We start from the raw sequence: 6,000 nt of genomic DNA, 5'->3' as shown, positions 1-6,000 counted from the left end.
AAGAAGTCGCTTATGTACTCAAACGGCTCTGATGCTGACCCATGTTATTTTGGTACCGGTACAGAATATGCAGAGAGTTGCAAAATTTTCGTTACAGGCTTGTAGGGGTCGTAGAGGGGATTTCACAAAGTTCTTATAGGAAACCCGTTGCCGGAAATGGGCTTTTAGGATAAAAATAAAATAAATTTGAGGATCGGATCTATTTCTAATCTCCTGCTTCACGTAACGCACACAGCGAACACAATGAGCGCTGACCTGTGTACATCACAAAAGCCAATGGCGTGGGTAATGCTTCAAGTGCTCGTCATCGTGTCAAAGGAAGTGCCTTTCGAAGTTGAGTGTGAGGCGAGTCTGTGCGGCGCAACACTCAACCAGCCTTTTTGTACTCGTACCAGTTCATCGCAGCCGTTGTTGTAGTCGGACGAAAATGATTACAGCATGGATTGACGAGAGCGTGGTTTTCTCAGTTTGTGTGCGTGTCGTGAAGAGGGGCATATGAAAGTGATAACAATCTTCAAATTTATTTCACAATCAAATGATACATTTCTGGACTTGGGTTTCTGACAAAAACTTTACTAAAAAGTGCCTTCTACAACACCTAGACACCTGAAATACAATTGTGAAACATATGCAGGTGCGCTTTTACGAGCTGTGATCAACACCAAAATATTTCTGCGCAACTGAGCGTGGATGCAGCTACAACTAGTCCGCATCCCTGATTACTATTCGTCATTTAGTTTTGCAGCTCTTGCAATAGACCAAAATTATTTTATTTCAGATCCGCCTGTTATGCAAACAACTGTTTCTTATATAAATGCAAACATCTTTCAGCGCCAGAACAAACAGTACCCACTGACGATGTCTCAACACAGCTGAAACATGTTTGGATTTATATTGTCACGTAGAAGAAGGTGTACTTAGATGAATGACGAACACTAACTTCATTTAACGAAGGTTTATTCAGCAACTGCACATACAAGAGAGCGGAGCGAACTGCCTCCGACCAGAACACCTACAGTATATATACAGCTATAGAACATTCCAGTCCAATGTTTCTTGACATTTGTGGATACTTCTAGAATATAGTCGAACCGACTATAGAAATTAAAATGTTACGGTTCACCTGAGGTTTGAACCCATGACTGTCCATTTTTTTGAGTGCCACCGCCACTTTTTATCCTATAACAAAAAAATCTGGTCCACTTCAGGCGTTGGCTCCTGACTAAATCTATCCCATTGAGCTGCCTATATACCAGGCGAAATATGGGAATTCAAGGTTAGGGTTATCCTTACAAACAAAACAAAATCTTCCATTTTCTAATTTTTTTTGTTTTTTTACTTTAATTATTTATTTATTTATTTATTTTTGTTTATTTGTGTTGTGTAATTGATCAGAGGCCTTCTGCGCCCCGCTGCGAATATGTTGAGTCACGTCTTCTCGAAAATGATGTGTTCCGTTCAATTGTTCAGAAATGTTCATTGGTTCAAACAGGAAACCTTCTTCTCTCTTTGCTTAACACATTCCAGCTGCGAGGCGGGTCGTGGAAAGCACTCCCTAGGAAGTTCGAGAAAAATTGTCTGTATTTTTGGTGACGGACAACGACATAATGACGGTCATTGAGGTATGTCCAAAAATCGAGTACAGAGTCGACAGTTTGTCCAAATAGGTAGTGAATGGCATGTCCGCGAGTCCAATTCCCAGCATTGGTCTTTGTCCGAGGAAAATAGTCACGTGCCGCAAATAATAATGAAAGGGGAGTAATCCGATCCGCAATGTCCCGCGTTAGAAAAGCCACACTACGACGAATAAATTGCCAAACATCTGCCGCCGTTCCGCAAACAAACCGATGTTCGTCATTGTCTGGCACTCCACACGTGGAACATAGAGGTGATTGGACGAGGTAAATACGATGAAGGTGAGATTGGTTGATTTGCTTACCATCGACAGTTAGGTACCAGACAGATTTAACATTCGTGTCAAGGTAACAGGCGAACACCACGCGTCATACATGACGCCAGTCAACCTGGGGGAACTTTTGTTCAATCGGGTTAGGTGGCGACCTAATTGGAGGACATTGTATACTGCCTTTGTCTTGAGTAAAAGCTGTCTTGGTAAGGTGAGGCGTAGGTAACTGAGTTCAAGAAAGAAGTATCTTATATAATGGAACTGGTCCGGAACATCCGAGATCATCAGTGGGGCTGACGGTGAGATCGGCGTATATGGCGACAGGAGGAAACCAGTGAGGCTCGTTGGGCAACGTGTCCATACCGTTATCTGGGAGCTGACAAATAGGGCGCGAGCTCTATCCGGCACGTGAAACAGACCTATCCCACTTAGTTCACGGGGAAGAGTAAGGGTTGCATAGTTAACTTTGAACAACAGCCCAGAGCTGACGAAAGATGCAATCGCTGCCAACATGCGATATGCCACAGTAAACGGGAAAGGTAGAACTTGTGCTACATGGGGCACTCGGGATGCCATATACACTCCTGGAAATGGAAATAAGAACACCGTGAATTCATTGTCCCACGAAGAGGAAACTTTATTGACACATTCCTGGGGTCAGATACATCACATGATCACACTGACAGAACCACAGGCACATAGACACAGGCAACAGAGCATGCACAATGTCGGCACTAGTACAGTGTATATCCACCTTTCGCGGCAATGCAGGCTGCTATTCTACCATGGAGACGATCGTAGAGATGCTGGATGTAGTCCTGTGGAACGGCTTGCCATGCCATTTCCACCTGGCGCCTCAGTTGGACCAGCGTTCGTGCTGGACGTGCAGACCGCGTGAGACGACGCTTCATCCAGTCCCAAACATGCTCAATGGGGGACAGATCCGGAGATCTTGCTGGCCAGGGTAGTTGACTTACAACTTCTAGAGCGCGTTGGGTGGCACGGGATACATGCGGACGTGCATTGTCCTGTTGGAACAGCAAGTTCCCTTGCCGGTCTAGGAATGGTAGAACGATGGGTTCGATGACGGTTTGGATGTACCGTGCACTATTCAGTGTCCCCTCGACGATCACCAGTGGTGTACGGCCAGTGTAGGAGATCGCTCCCCACACCATGATGCCGGGTGTTGGCCCTGTGTGCCTCGGTCGTATGCAGTCCTGATTGTGGCGCTCACCTGCACGGCGCCAAACACGCATACGACCATCATTGGCACCAAGGCAGAAGCGACTCTCATCGCTGAAGACGACACGTCTCCATTCGTCCCTCCATTCACGCCTGTCGCGACACCACTGGAGGCGGGTTGCACGATGTTGGGGCGTGAGCGGAAGACGGCCTAACGGTGTGCGGGACCGTAGCCCAGCTTCATGGAGACGGTTGCGAATGGTCCTCGCCGATACCCCAGGAGCAACAGTGTCCCTAATTTGCTGGGAAGTGGCGGTGCGGTCCCCTACGGCACTGCGTAGGATCCTACGGTCTTGGCGTGCATCCGTGCGTCGCTGCGGTCTGGTCCCAGGTCGACGGGCACGTGCACCTTCCGCCGACCACTGGCGACAACATCGATGTACTGTGGAGACCTCACGCCCCACGTGTTGAGCAATTCGGCGGTACGTCCACCCGGCCTCCCGCATGCCCACTATACGCCCTCGCTCAAAGTCCGTCAACTGCACATACGGTTCACGTCCACGCTGTCGCGGCATGCTACCAGTGTTAAAGTCTGCGATGGAGCTCCGTATGCCACGGCAAACTGGCTGACACTGACGGCGGCGGTGCACAAATGCTGCGCAGCTAGCGCCATTCGACGGCCAACACCGCGGTTCCTGGTGTGTCCGCTGTGCCGTGCGTGTGATCATTGCTTGTACAGCCCTCTCGCAGTGTCCGGAGCAAGTATGGTGGGTCTGACACACCGGTGTCAATGTGTTCTTTTTTCCATTTCCAGGAGTGTATATATTGACATGTCGAGCTCGTTGGAGAATATCTAGGGATCGAAGGTGATGGTCCATAAGACCTGCTCTGATCATTAAAGGAGGCGTCGGCAGTTGCTGGTGGCTGAACGCCGGAGATCAGATGAAAAATCTATTCCCAAACAGCGAATGGTATCAACGGTGGTGAGAGGTGTAACGCACTCCACGGGAAGTCCCGTGCCAATGAACGTAACTTGTGACTTACGTACGTTTAAAGAGCTGCCCGACGCCTCACCATAAGTCACTACCCTCGTCAAAATAGCTCGAGCATCGTCGGCATTACGAAAACAGATGACTCCATCGTCAACATAGGCCGTGCAACAGAATCGGTAGCGACCTATGGAGAACCATACCAAACGTTGTCTTAGTCCACATAGCTAGGATTCCAATGAAAAGGCGTACAAAATCGCTGATAGAGGGCAACCTTGCGTACGGATCGACCTATTGTTATCGGAGGAGTGAGTCTGCCATTGTACATAATCCTGGATGAAGCACCCCGCAGAAGACGCGTCACTACCGTGATAACGGCGACTGGGAAACCCATATGGTGGAGAACGGCCGTAAGGAGCGAATAGTGAACCCATCAAAAGCTTGACTAAAGTCCAAAGACGCAAGTGACCCAGAGAGGCGTTGTGCCTGGGTAACGGCGATCATATCTCTGTAGCGGCATAAAGCCGTGCGAATATTATTATCCCCTCCCAAAGATGCTTTGCCTGGTGACACAACATATCGGGCAACGTTTTTAAGTCATGCCGCCAAAAGGCGAATGAAGATTTTCATATCACTGTTAAGGAGGATGTTGGGCCCATAATCACTGATATTGTTGCCACCATGCAGTTTATGTACAGGAATAGTAATTCCTTCCATGAAAGCATCCGGCACAGGTACTTCCGGAGACATCAGTTCCCGACAGATGGAGGTGAAGGTGGACTCTAACAAATCACGGAAGGTGCGATAAAATTTGCGGGGAAGACCGTCGGGCCCTGGGGAGCGATTGATGGTTCCTGCCCGGATCGCATGGCGGACTTCATCATCAGTCAGCTCTGACATCAAGTCAATAGCCGCATCTCCTGGGAAACCACCGAAGTTGAGCTGTGAGACTTCCTCGATCAACTCTGGGGAATGTGGAATTGCGGCGTAGAGCTGCTGGTAGTGGGCGTGAAGCACATTGCCTATTGCAGATTGGGTTACGTAGCGACGCCCTTCTTGGTCTGTTAGGACGTGAATCAATTTGCGGCGTCGATTTTGGCGTTCTTGGATGATATGGTACATCGACGGATGTTCATGAGGCATACGATCAGCAGTACGAGATCGTACTAATGCTCCTTCCAAATGCTTACGCATGAGATTGGAGATTTGGGCCTTACCATGGTTCATCCTTGTATGGCACTCTGGGGAGGCTGGCATCGTGGAGCATTCTCGTAGGATCCTGTACTAAAAGTCCATAGTGCTCTTCCTCCATGCGACAACATCTTTTCCATACTGGATCCACCAAGATATGGCAGACGGATACGTGGGACGGCGTCTATTACATGAGATGCAAGTGTCGTCTATTAGAAGTCGACAGTCAGGTGAATTAAGAAGTGCCGTGTTCAGTTTCCATAAGCCATGTCCGTGCCATACTGCCTGTCTTGTGAAAACAACATCACAGAAGTAAGCCTCATGATCTGAGAAAGCAACAGGCCACATTTCAGTCTGTCTAGTGTGTTGAATTAGGGATCGCGAGATGTAGATGCGATCCAGTCGGCTAGAGGAGTGCGCAGTGTAGTAAGTAAAGCTCATAAGATAACCGTGAACATGTCTCCACGTGTCGACAAATTGTAGTCGCGTGAGGACTGTTTCCAGAGCTGCGCATGGTGAGTGACGCGGCAATTGATCCTGAGGTCGCTGGGTGCAGTTGACGTCTCCACCCATGACCCAGTCATCGTGTGGTCCGATAAAAAGGGGTGTAACTTCATTCGCGAAGAAGGTATTGCATTCACGACGGTAGCTGGAGCCCAACGGGCACGAGCGCAACCGATGGGGGCGCCCCATCATCAGCACCGTCCACCCCAGTCCCTTCGATCTCCACGT

Source organism: Schistocerca serialis, chromosome 3 (genome assembly GCF_023864345.2).
Source record: "Schistocerca serialis cubense isolate TAMUIC-IGC-003099 chromosome 3, iqSchSeri2.2, whole genome shotgun sequence".
NCBI classification, from domain to species: domain Eukaryota; kingdom Metazoa; phylum Arthropoda; class Insecta; order Orthoptera; family Acrididae; genus Schistocerca; species Schistocerca serialis.
Note: the sequence above shows the minus strand (reverse complement) of the source record.